Raw genomic sequence first — 13,959 nt, forward strand, 5'->3', positions numbered from 1 at the left:
GGAAAGATCTTGAGACATCTTCAGTAAATACAACTGCTGTTGTTTTTATTGTGTATACTGCATAGCTTGCTTTGAATACATAAGAGTTAGTGCAGTTGATGGGCAAGTAAATCCTGAAATTGCTAAAAAAGTTGTAGTGTTGAAAAGAAAACAATGACTTTATTACGTTTTGCTTTCACCAGTACAGTATTAAGAATATTTAGTTCATTTCCAAGAAGTCCTTCAGAATTGCATGTCTAAAAGAAGTCTGTGTAGAAGACCTGACTATTTTGTAAAAACGGGTTTACAAAATGGTAGTTGAATTTTTAAGCATCTATAACTGTCATGCAATTTTACATCTTTTTGGGACTCTATATGGAAAAATAATTAGAAATTATTTGTTCTTAAAAACAAGAATTTGTTGTTCCAAAAATAGTGTGTAAGAGATCTTTCATACAAGTATCTCGAATAGTTTTACCTGAATGATTTAATTAAGCCTTACAGCCACTGTGTGAAGTTGATGTGGTTCCTATTTTAGAGATAGGTAAACTGAGTCAGAATTTGTGCCTTGCCCAAGTTGTTGCAGCAAACCATAGCCAGAAATAGAGATTAGGAGTTCTGACTCCGGATCCTCTGCTCTAGCCCCCAGTAAACACACTCTGCCTTGATTATATACCTATTTTTAGAAGGTCTTACAGTCTGGAGTCCGAAGATGCACTTTTATTTCTAATCTATTTTGCCCTATCTATAATTTAAAAAAAAATTAAATGTATAGGTGAGACTAGATCAGATGGGGGAGAGTTCATCTTTGGACTCTGAAAGATGAGGTCAGATTTTCGAGATGGAACCTCTGTTAAGGTAGATCACTTTTAGTCTTAACTGTCTCGACTCTGTATTTTGAAATGCGTGCTTCAAGGAATAAATATGAGACTGGAGACTGTGCTATTACATGTAATATAGGGACAGTGCCTACTCTGGCAGAGAGAATATCTCAAGTGGCTTAGTAGGTCTTTTCCAGCTCTGATTTCTAAAGTTCTTTGACTTCTTTGAGAAAACACATGAGACAAATAGCCTGGTAAATGTGGTTGAACATTAGCTGCTAGAATCCGCATAACAAATATAGGGCAGCTATTAAATTTTTGTTATTTTAATATTTTAATTCAATTCAGAGACTACAAACTTATAAATCAGTTTGTTGAAAGTACATAGGTAAAATTTTCAGAAATATCCAAGTGATTTAGGAGTTAAGTCCCTTTTTCAAAAATGACATAAGCACTTTGACGTTCAGTCAGACAATATTCTATGTGCTTTTGAAATTTTTACTGAGTTTTGGGTATATATATATTCAGGGCCAGCTCCAGGCACCAGCTGACCAAGCACGTGCTTGGGGCGGCACCTTGGGGTGGGGCAGTGCTTAGGGTTTATTTATTTATTTATTTATTTTGGTTTGTTAGGGCAGCGCTGGAGGGTTGTTTTTTTTTGTTTCGGCGGCGTAGAGCTCGGGGGCGGGGCTTCGGGTGGTGCAGCGCTATGGGGAGAGGGGGATTGGCGCGGCGTGGCGCTCGGTGGGGGCGGGGGTGGGGGCGGCGGGGGTACGGCGGGGCGGCACTCTTCTTTTTTGCTTGGGGCGGCAAAAAAGTTAGAGCCGGCCCTGTATGCATTGTCTCTATAGATGTATTTCACAAGGACTCGTAAAAAAAAACAACCATTTAAATTTACACTTTCATGTTTCTGGCATTTTTGTTTGTCATAAGAAGCATTAATGTATAGGCAATTAGTAATGCACCCCTGTTTCTAAAGAATGTTATATTTTCTAATCACATAGATATAAGTACTAAAATAAATGACAGGAGGCTGTCCTATGAAACTGATACAGTACTGATGGGAATATCTGTTATGTGCTAAAAAGGGCTTTTTCCATAGGGTAATTATATATTTTCCTGTATGGATGATGCAGAATATGGGAGGATAAAGAAATCATAATTGTAAGAACAAGGCTTGAAACATGGAGTTGGTTGGTTTGACCTGTCTAGTTTCACATGTCACTGAAGCCATTTGCAGTCTACTTCTTTCATTTGTACATTGTCCATTCATTCTTTTATTACAGATGATATTAGTGCCTTCTTCTATAGAATTTAGTTTTCCATTCTCTTGTTTTTTGAATGATGGTTTGTGTAGCTATTCTTATCTAGCACTATGTGACACAAAGCTGTTTACATTTATTTATTATTATATAGACATTTGCTATGATGTGATTTGCCCTATTCAGCCATACTTTCAACAATGAAAAAGAAAACGTTTTTAAAAATGGCTAATGGGTCAGATTGTGATCTTCAGGCTAGAATTGTTAACATTACCTTATAGTGAGGCTGGAGTCTTTTTGGAAAAAATAGTATGCAATTGTATAATTAAAGACTGATAATGTATGTGCACAAGGAGATAGAACTGAGCTTACACAGGCTAGCTTAATTCTTGTATTTCCTAACTTGAGGTTGCTTCACTTTACAGCCTTAATCGTGTTTTTATAGACTTTTTTCTGGTTTGCATGTGTTTACATATATGTATACATATACATACAGTATATCATGACATGTTTTAACTGTCCTGACCGTAAACCTTTGTTTGGTGGTAAAAGCTGCAAAAGTTTAGGCTATGTCTACCCTACGGAGGGTATGTCTACACTGGAAACTTCAAAGCGCTGCCACTGGAACGTTTCCACGGCAGCACTTTGAAGTGCGAATGTGGTCACGTGCGAGCGCTGGGAGAGAGCTCTCTCAGCGCTCCTGGTAATCCACCTCCACGAGGAGATTAGCTCTGAGCACTGGGAGCGCGGCTCCTAGCGCTCGGAGCCTGTCTACACTAGAGCTTTACAGCGCTCAGACTTGCTGCGCTCAGGGGGGTGATAGACAAGCCCAGAGTTTTATTGACCTAAAGTTATGCTGCTTTAACTAAATCACTTTAATTAAACTGTTGTTGCATGTCCACAGTATGCTTCTTGTGTCAGTAGAGTGCATCCACACTAGCAGCTCTTGCAATGACAGAGAGTAGTGCAATGTGAGCAGCTATCCCACTGTGCAACTGGCTGCAGGGTGCTTCGGGAAAGGTTTGCAATGCCTCATGGGTAGGACCCTACCAAATTCACAGTCCATTTTGGTAAATATCATGGTCATAGGATTTTAAAAATCTGAAATTTCACAGTTTCAGATATTTAAATCTGAAATTTCATGGTATTGTAACTGTGGGGGTCCCAACCCAAAAGGGAGCTCTGGGTGGGTTGCAAGGCTATTGTAGGGGGTTGCAATATTGCAACCCTTACTTCTGTGCTGCTGCTGGCGGCAGCGATGCCTTCAGAGCTGGGCTCCCAGCCAGCAGCCGCAGAGCTTCCTGCAGTTGGGAGAGGTTCACTGAGGTCTGTCTGACCTGACCCTGGGAGCAGCCTGTGCTGGGAAGAGGAAGTCCTATCCCTCCCCAGCCCATCCAGGAGTAGCAACTGAAGCCTGGTGCATGGTAAGAGCCCCCAGACATCCAGCTCTGAAGGCAGCACAGAAGTAAGGGTGACAATATCGCAACCCTCCTACAATAGCCACTTTTCACAGGGGAGACCAGATTTCACAGCCCGTGCCATGTTTTTCACAGCTGTTAATTTGGTAGGGCCTTACTCATGGGGCAGGTACAGCATCACATGATGCAGGTTTCTCAATCCCATCATTCCATGAGCATCCTACTAGATTATCAGATGCTTTTCAACTGATGTGGGGATGGAAGTGGGGAGAGTGTGTGACAGGGAGTGTATGTTTATAGGGTGGAGAGACAGAGACTAGTATGTATTGGGGAGTGTATGAGAGAGTGTGGGGGAGTGTGTATGTGAGAGAGACTGTGTGTGTTGGGGGAGAGAGTGTATTGGCGTGCTGTCTCTTTAAGTTCAGACAGTGGCTGGAAGCAACCAGTCCTGAGGCAGGGGGAGGCCTCCCCCCACCATCAGCCACCACCTCCATCCCTGGCTTTGCACAGCACAGCACTTCCCCCTCCCATCCCCACTCCCCACAGCATCAGCCTGCCTGCCATTGTGTTCCTAGTGCAGGGGAAGAGTAGGATTCTGAGTCAATGATTTTCTGTTTGCTGCTGGAGCAGAGCACCATGCTCAGCTGTCAGAACTTCCCCGAGCTTTGAAAGGGGAGGGTTCATACCTGCGTAGCTGTATGCGGTGCAGCCGAGTTCAAAACAGTGAGCAGAGTGGTCACAGGGGGCATTGTGGGATACTGGGGGAGGCCAGTTACGGTGACATATTTCTATACTGACTCTTTGTCGCTTTACCTTTGCCGCAAAAAGCTTTATGCCTCTCGTCGAGATGGTTTTATTTTGTTTGCAAGAGAGTTTTCCCGACAAAAGTACCATTGTAGTGTGTACATCTCCGCTGTTTTGTTGGCAAAAGCTGCTTTTGCTGACAAAACTGTTTTGGAAGCAGTTCTAAAGAAAGGTGAGGCTAACAAGCTAAAAACTGCCTTTCACAAAACGAATGAGGGTACCATGTAATAATATAACTGAGTTTGGTTTAAAAATAGTTTGATCCTTTAAGACACTTTGTTGATTGGGAATAACATGTATACAAAAAATAAGGAGGGGAACACGTTTCTAAAGAGTAGTGCCAGGTCTAAAGAGTAGTATACAATTGCATACTATTTTCTTATGCGTTTTTTAGAATACGTACCCTTACAGAAATTATTTTGTATTTACTCCTAGGGAGAGTCAAGATAGATACATTAAGTAAGACTGAAACTGCTAACTATATACTCAGACAAAAGATGCAGTCATCACACACTGTATTTGAGGTACCCCACAGAAAGTATTTAAAAGTACAGTTATTGAGGAAACAATACAAAACTGAGGAAATGAAAAACGCCTTAAGTAATTTGAATGTTATTATATATGGAGGAAATTATTGCAGGAAAACCAAAAATATCTTAGAAATTACTGAATATACTACCATAAAAATTCAGAGAAAACCATGAGAGGAACAAATGTGACCAATGTCAGGATGTAAAGAGTAATAAAATTTAAAAAAAAAAGACTTAAATATGTATATAACTAGTCTGGTACAAAGGAATATTTGGAAGATTATAAAACAAACAGGCAAGTTGAAACGATAATTAGATCTGCAAAAAAAGAAATACTGATTTCATAGAATAAAGGGATCTTCAAAGAACACAAGTCAAATTTTCATCTCTTGGTACCGGGAGCTCCACAAAGTTTTTTGCTATTCTTGGGGCACAGTCCTCTCTCCAGTTACTCTCTGTGACCGTGAACTTTCATCCTTGCGTTAATAATTCACTCTTCTTGCTTTCCAGGATCTATTCACAAATAGCTCTTTGCCCCTTGGTTGAAGGAGTTGCAGCACACCACCTCAAGGTGACACTGCCGAGACGTAGTGAAGCCTGTGCTCTCACTTGCCCATCCGCTTCAGCCTGGATTTCAGGCCCTTGATTGTGAAGCTGCTACCCACTCCGGCCTCACACATTCTCTTCACCATTTCCTCAGTGCTGCTTCCCAGAGTGGTTTACCCCTAAGGCCTCCACTCCAGCCCTTCTTCAGCACAGCCCCTTTCAGTCTCCTTCTCTAGCTGTTTCTGAGTTGGGAACTTCCCAAAGATCATGCCCAAACTTTGGTCACTGCAGAGGCACATCGGTAGTAGGTTTTCTCTCCACTTACTGAGAAAAGTAGCTTGCCTTTATACAGCTTTGTGTCCCAGAAGGCCTTGTTCTCACTTCTGTAACACCAATGGTGCCTGAATACAGGTTCCACAATTCCATTGATCTGATAGAAAACCAGTCACAGGCCAAAACTGGGAGCTGAATCCCTATAAAAGCCAAGCTCATCCTGTGACAGTCTATTAGAATATTTCCAGGTTTTAATATTTGTTTACTATACGTTTGAAGAACAAACATGAACAATTTTGTTTTTCAGTAGAGAACACTTCAAAATGAACCAGTGAAACAAAAAACAAAAAAGTCCTCTACTAGCAGCTAAGCCTGGCATAGTGTAGGAGCCACTGGCTGGGACATCCCTAGCGACCCCCACCCCTGGTCATTTATCTGTCCTCCAGCAGTTCCGGGCTCCCAAAATGACGTGCCCACACTGCTGGGGCGGGGCGCATGATTGCTCTTGCAGCTTCCCCTTGCTTCCCCATCAGAAAGTCATTTTTCTGTGGGAAAGCAAAGAAATCTACAGGGGACATGAATTCTGCATTTGCTTGAGGCTTCCCTGATCCAGAATTAGTGCTCTCTTCCTTTGTTGCTCCCTTGTCCTCCCCTGCATGAGTATTTGTAGATTTTTTTTTCTAGAGATGATTCTGCTACCTGGAACCACCCTCAGAGCTCACTGTCTCTTAGAGCTCCAAATTTTCTCCATACTAGTAGGCCGGATATCCCTTCTGTGCTTCCTGAGGATCATGGGTCCCCCTCAGAGCATAGGAAAGGAGGAAGATTGTTCCTCCAAAGTGGTGCAGATCTTTCCCAGTTTGGAATATTTTGTCTTTTCTTCTCCAGGTTCTGGACCTTCAAACAAAGCACAATGGGAATTTTTGCCAGTGTGGGATTTTTGGATTATTTGTGGCGAGGTCCTTTACCAAGATGCCTGGTGAGATTGCGCTTTGGTCAGGGATTCTTCTCCCTTCATACTTCATTGTAATAGGAGGAGCTTCAGGAATAGCGGGTCTGTGGCTTTTCATGGCATTCCTGTGATAGATGTCATTTTTCTAGCACTGGTCCAAATTCAGATCTGTTTCACCTAGTTCTGCTTATTCGAGCTATTGATAGGCAAATGAGCCCTCTTCTAAAACAGAGACAGAATTAAACAGTTTAGCCAATCAATCACAAACCATCAATAGGTGCTGACTGTTTACTAAAACAGGTATAACAAAGAATTCAAACTACCTCCATCCACAAAGTATTTCTTCCCTTTCTTCATCTTATCAGATCCAAGAAAAAACAAGGAGTTAATGGCAGCTCTGCAGCACCTGTGATATATTCCAACAATAAAGCCACTCCCTGATACAGAAAAACACCAAAATACCAGTCTTCCATCCCGTAAAGATCCAAATGACTGAAGGCTTTCATAACCTGCACGGAATTCAAGTAGGAAATCATAAGAAGCATCACAGCAGTGGGGAAAGCAGATGGCTTTCTCGTGAGTGCTGATGTTAAAGATGAGATGTCTCTCTCCAAACACCTTTAGAGAAGACATAACTGAACTTCTTACTGGAACCAAATTATGACCATTACTCATCTTTGCCCTGATGTCTTTTGTTGGTGCTTTGAGTCATCTTCAAAGTTCTTATAATGGTAGTTGTTGCTTTTTGCTAGTGACATACTTTTGTAGGCAACCTGGCTAAGTGGATCTATGCCTGAAGTAAAGGGGCATATCTTGCTGCAGGGTTTCTGTGTCCCTTAGGGACCAGAGCTCAGTTAGCCTGAGGCTTGGCAATTTCTTGGCTGAGATAAGATCAGTTTCAGGGTTGTAAATCTTTCAGGTAGCCACAGATTTACAGATAAGGAACTACATTTCATTTATGGAGGAATTCAGCACACAAATAATTCCATATATTCACCACTTTGAATGAAATGGCTCTATTTGAATTCTCTCAAATTGTGACCGAGAATTTCCCACGACCTTAAAGTGGCTGTTGAAGGGGGAGGGTTTGCAGAGTTGCCTTGTGGTTGGAGGTTGGGTTTGCGGTGGGCTTGCCTTGTGTGGAAGGTGGATGCCAGTTGTTTTGCATTTCAAAGTTGGTAACCCAGCAGACAAATAATGTTCTTGTATGCAGAATTTCATGAAGACCTACCCTATTTCAAAATGGCTGACATCTCCCAGTGGGAGTGAGGCCATGGGCTGTCCTTAGCTATTCCTTGCACTATTCCTCTTCACTTCCTGGCAGTATAGGCATCTTTCCTGAGGACAGTTTGACTTCAGTCTCTGTTAGGGTTGCCAGTTTTGGTTGGACGTATTTCTGGAGGTTTCATCACATGACATAATCTTTAATTAAAGATTAATCTTGAATTCCTGGAGACTCCAGGGAAATTCTGGAGGATTGGCAACCCTAGTCTCTCTGGGAACAGTTAGGCCATTTTGAAAGAGGGCACTTTAACTAAGGGCTACATGTAGCCTCTTTGAGAACAATAGGAGATGGTAGCCATTATTTCTCTGATTAAGATTTTATGTACCAGCCACTGCTAACAGGTAAATGTTCAGTTATGAAAAATAACTGAAAAAATGACCATTAATCTAAACTCAGTTTAACTGTTCATTATGTTTTGTATTATGCCTCTCTGGAAAAGAACAAAGTAGCCAAAGCGTACTGGCGAATCTGGTCGTCTGAATTATAATATCAATCTTAAGTAATTTATAAAATTTTCTCTTAAAATCATTAGAAATATTATACAGTATAATTCTCTGAGTTTCTTGTTTAGTGTTCATATGTAGATGTTTCTAATTAAAGAAAAAAAGAATTCTCAGGTACAAACTACATTAAGACGGAGTTAACAATGAGTATGTATCATATTTTGAGTAAAGTGTTTAAGGGCTAGATTATGATTATTCCAAAACCAAGCATTAACTTTTGCTTTGTAGTGACACCATGAAGGAGAAAAATAAAAAAAAAAAATCTAAACTGGGACCTTAAACACTCTTGAATTTGATGTTTGAAAAAAAAAATACCTGATAATTCCTCTGGATATTAGGTGGGGTGGAGGTGGAGGGGTAATGAGAGGGTGTGTTTGGTGGGGAACAAGGAAGCAGAAATTCCCCTAACATTCTAGAAGAATTTTAAATTTGGGATGTAGGCCTAAACTACTTAATAAAGACTATCAATAATGCTGACTCCTGATAGGCTTGTCTCTCATCTCAAGCCATACTGTGAGAGAATGTGAGCTCACAAATTAGTGCCCAATAAGGTACAACAGGATTAATAATAGAAACACTTGAAGATTTTTTTAATGATAGAGGCACTGTTCCACCCACTCCCCCCACCCATGCACAAGCAGAATAGTGCTTAAAGATGTACAATTTTAATAATTATTTCCTTTGTGGTTATGGTATTTACATATCTGGAGACATGTACAAGTGCGAAAGACATTTTCTTACATTAACAGCGTTTGAGAAATGTCCCCCCTGATTGTGGCAGTGTGGAATGTAGCTCTTTTCCTGGTGTACAGTTTGTTACGCAGCTATACATATGGGTTGGTTTTTGCTGCAGTGTCAGTGTCTTATTGGAACCTGGGTGCTTTACAGTACTGCCAGCCTTCATTGCACAACAGTGACTGATTTACAGGTTGTCCTGAGGATCTTTTCTGCCTCTGGAGGGAGTGGCTGTATCTCTAACCATTGCCACTGTTGCTCTGTCAGTCAGCCAGCTGATGGTGCTGCAGTTTGGTTAATGCAGTGCCTGCTTTCATAAAGGCTACCTGCATGAAGCTATATAGCATCTGAGGTCTCCTTCTTTTCTGCAGTTCTTGACTGACAGGTTCCCCAGGTTATAGCCAAACATGTTGTCACTCTTTTTGTTTAACCATTCCAAGCGGAGTCTTTGAAATAAGAGCAAAAGCACATTCACTTACGTTATGTTTTGGTGCAGTATTCCCAATACAAATGTTTCCTCAGTTGATGTGATTGCCTATGTGACTATTTGTTATGACTGCTCAAATCTAAACAATGAAAACTGTACACAAGCCTCTGTGAGAGGATGCTGCAGCTTTAAAGCATTGAAGGCTTACAGCGTTTTAGTAGAAATTGTTCCCGGAATCCATGTCACAACTCCTTATATGGTGCTGCTTTTTTCCTTTTAGTTGCCATGACAACAGCAGCACTGCACCATTCATCAGCTCTGGACCTGGGCTGCATTGCTAGCCTTTCGTGTTACTCCTGAATGTTAAGGAGAACATCAGTGAATCATTCACTCTGATATACTGCGCCATTATTTACCTGTTCCTTCAGCAATGTGCTGTAACAAAAAGGCAAATTTAACTGCGCCATAGAGAGAGATTTTGTAAAAATACTTCATTTTTCCCCAAAGGAGGCATATGGTCTACATATGCTGCGGCATTCTGGAAAGAAAAGCTGTTTAATGCTGAGAGACTTAATGAAGAGATAGCTCAGTGTCTGTGTAAGCTTTTCTGAAATCATCCCTGAATCTGCTCCTTTGGGGACCCAGAAGATGCAAAAGTAATGTTTGTTAGGGACAGCAAGTGCCTTAGGGAGATTGCTGTTGTGCTTTTGCGACCAAGCTTGACATCAGCTGCAGGAGATGTCACCTGTAACATCACACTGACGCTCTGAGTAGCAGTGTGGCGCTAGCTCCAGGGAAAGTGCGAGGTGTGGACCAGAGGAGGATTTTTACTGAAGTGCTGCTCTCATGACAACATTACCTATGAATTAACAGGCATTTCGACTTAATGGTGCAAAGATTGCATGCTGCCGACTGATGGGGAGGAAAAACAAAACCCTGTGAGTATGTGCAGTGGACAATTCTGTGTCTTGCATGGTCTCTGATTTAAAATTATATAAGCCTTTTTAGGCCTAATTTAAACTCTATAGAAAAACCAATGCAGAGTAAGGGATTCTGACACTTGTAGTATACAAGGAAGCCTTTAGGAGACTGCTCTCACATAAATCAGATGTTCTGCTTTGATTATTATTCCTTTGGTTACCTGTTACAAAACTTACATAATGTGTTTTCTTTTTCCTTGCAAAAATGTGCAGTATTTCTTACATAATATGTATTGCAATGAAAGCAATCCAGTGTTGTATTATGTATCTTTATTATGTAGAGAAGTTATAAGTAACTGTGGTTTTTTAAAAAAAAAAGTACGACCATTGAAGGTCATAGCACTTATCGTAGTCAGACCAAGATACCAAAATAGTATTTTTGCTATGTATTGCAAAACCCTTCGAAATCAGATGTTCTTTATGAGTGGATTAGGGAATCTTCAACCATATTTATATTATCTTTTTATTCAGATATGTGCTCCTGACAAGTAAAAAGGGAGTTTTAAGTCAGTGCCACTGGCAAAAATAGGAGCATTTACATAATATGTTTAAAAGATAAAAATACAAAGAAATGTCATTTTGGGACATGATATCCATGTGACATACGATTTATGAGGGGGGTCTTGGTTAAAATCTGTAATGTCAGTTTAGACATTTGTCCCACTCAAATATTGTTTGTAACGTGGATGCTATAAATAACATTTTGAATTGTTTTTCTTTTTTAAATCATTATTTAAATATTCCCATTCTTGCCAGTGACATTGACTTAAAATTTAAATTTTTATATGGGAGTAGAGGTAGGATTAGAAGCCCACTCTCTCTTGCGTTTCTAAACTACACAGCAATTACAAGGATTGAATTTTCTGAAAAGTATCTCATTAGATTTAATTTTTATAAAAATACATATTTTCCGTTTAATTTTTCTGTTAGGTTGTAAGCCATATTACAAACTTGAGACTTGAACTATGATCTCCTTTTAAAAAAAAATCATTTTGTCTGGGCTTTGGCATCAGCATTTTACCAGTAACCTCTATTCCTGAATTGAACTGCTGTTGTTTAATTTCATATTATTTCCAAGAATTCAGGCTGCTGAGATAGAGCGTAATCTTTCATTTACATAATTCTGCTGGAATTTTTTTGTCTTGTGAAATCTTTTACTGTGTGATTTCTGATGTTTCATCCATTTTTATGTATCCCCTGATTTGATTTGCCAAGTGTGTAAATCAACAGATAGACACTGAGAGTTTTTAAAAATACAGCAGATGTAAGTGTGTATACACACACACTTTTGTTGTAGCATGCTTGCATTCTTCTCCATTTTGAAGGGGTTCATAAATTACTTGTCTAAATTTTCAGCATTCTGAAATTGGCCACACCATTTTTAAAGGCAGCTTAAGTCAACTCAATTTTTCTTTAATTAAAGATGTACCAAATCCGTAACATTTCAGATTACTTTAAAAGTAATGTTTTATACAGGAAGCCAGTAAACCACAATGTGAATGAAGCTTTATAAATAAAACAAGAAAAAATGGAAATGGCAAATTAGTGATTTGAAATATTTAACAATTTTTAATACATGTTATTCCAAAGTGCTGTTTACAAACTAAAGACTCGACTCTTCTCTCAATATGTGGGCATCATTTTTGACTCATAGCTACCCAGCATATTGACAGAATAGGGCCCCATAATAGAGATGAGTACAAAATCCCTCATGATTTCTATGGGTGTTTGCATAGTAAGATTAACTGCCTGTCAGGCCCTTTAGAGCCTTCACAGAATCAACTCTTTGCCAGGATTTTGCTTATATACTGTGTAGCAGTTCAAAATCCCAGCAAATGGAATAACATGTCACTACCTACACAATCCCTGGAAAAGGCTGATACCAGATTTTCTTTTCAGTTTTCTTTTTTTTTATACAGTATTAACAGGAGGAAAAATCCCAAAGATACTAAATCTGTAATTCAGGTAACAAGTATATATTTGACTTCCTTAGTTTTCAGTGATTTAAGACTGAAAATCTGTCTTTATTTACTCTGTTGTACCTAGGTATTGATGCATAATATGGAACATTATGTAGATTACCACTTGTGTTTTGAGACTATTATAATTCCTAGACACAATTGAAGTAATTTCTCAAATATAAGAAAGTTGAGGTGGGAGCCTTAACATGGAATGTTGTTGTACCAGGCCATCAGTTCTCTCCTCTGATACATCACTCCTCCTCGTTCTCCTGGAATGACCCCTGAAAAATACTCCATGCCCTTCATTGCTCTATTCCTTAGCGAGGGGAGGAGGATTTCATAATACAGCTATGTGTTTTTAAATGCTTGTTTCAATTCAAACTACTTCAGTTGTTTTCTTCATCTCCTCTTCCTCCATATTAGAGACTGTCCCTGATTTTAGTCCTTTGCCCCTGATTTTTCTTGTCTATCTCTATCAAAATACTGGAAGTTATATTTTCCCCATGACTGACAACTACCATTGCAACTATGTGTTTAATTTCCACTGTGATTAATATCCATTTGCCTCAAGTCACTTAGGAAACTTTGGTCTCACATATTACAACTCATGATATTGCCACCATTTATAGAATATGCAACGTGCTAAATGTTCTTGTAATAGCACTGATGTGGTTTTTCCGCACCTTATTGCATATGCTTGTATTTCAGAGTCATTCCAATGCATATCCTTCAAGGACACACATTGCTGAGGTTCCTGGAAGTGTCTAACCATATCCTTATGTGCAGCAGGCACCCATAGGACTATAATCGCTTTTTCTACAGATGTCTGATGTACTGTAGGGCCAAGGACACTAAAAGGGATAATATACCTTGGTTTGTGTCTGCTTCATACAAAATGTTAACAGACATTTCCTCCCTCCCCCCACATCCCCTTTTGGGGCTAAAAACTTACCATTTTCCTGTTCAATAATATCAAAATTATAGTGGCAAATGGTATCAACTTAGAATCATAGAAATGTAGGGCTGATAGGGACCTCGAGAAGCCATCAAGTCGAGCCCCCTGCTCTGTGGCAGGACCAAGTAAACATAAACCATCAAGACAGGTGTTTGTTCAACTTGTTTTTAAACACTTCCAATGATGGGGAGTCTGATCTCCCTTGGAAGCCTATTCCAGAGCTTAACTAACCCTTATAGTTGAAAGTTTTTCCTAAATCTCCCTTGCTGCAGGTTAAGCATTCTTGTCCTACCTTCAGTGGACATGGAGAACAGTTGATCACCATCTTCTTTATAATAGTCCTTAACATATTGTACTCCTGAAGGAATTCTGTGCCATTGCGCACATGCAGAATTCATGTATCCCGCAGATTTCTTTGCCTCCCCTCAGAAAAATGACTTTCTGACAGGGAAGCAAAGGGAAGCTGCAAGAACGGCCATATGCACCTCCCCAGAAGCACGGGCGCATTGTTTTGAGCAGCCGGTGGAG

At 40.0% G+C, this 13,959-nt stretch overlaps 1 protein-coding gene across 23 annotated transcripts in view; it reads left to right on the forward strand.

Annotated features, from left to right (window-relative positions):
• Positions 1-13,959, forward strand: part of TANC2 (tetratricopeptide repeat, ankyrin repeat and coiled-coil containing 2) — a 631,662-nt gene that overhangs the window by 373,129 nt on the left and 244,574 nt on the right. Inside the window, exon 1 of one of the 23 annotated variants that reach the window (XM_039516574.1) lies at positions 10,396-10,473. The exons of the other annotated variants lie outside the window; for them this stretch is intronic. The gene's annotated coding sequence lies outside the window, so the exon portion shown is untranslated. Of the gene's footprint in view, positions 1-10,395; positions 10,474-13,959 lie in introns of those variants that run through there. 23 annotated transcript variants of the gene reach the window in all.

The sequence above is a fragment of the Mauremys reevesii genome, linkage group 27 (assembly GCF_016161935.1).
Source record: "Mauremys reevesii isolate NIE-2019 linkage group 27, ASM1616193v1, whole genome shotgun sequence".
Taxonomy (NCBI): Eukaryota; Metazoa; Chordata; order Testudines; family Geoemydidae; genus Mauremys; species Mauremys reevesii.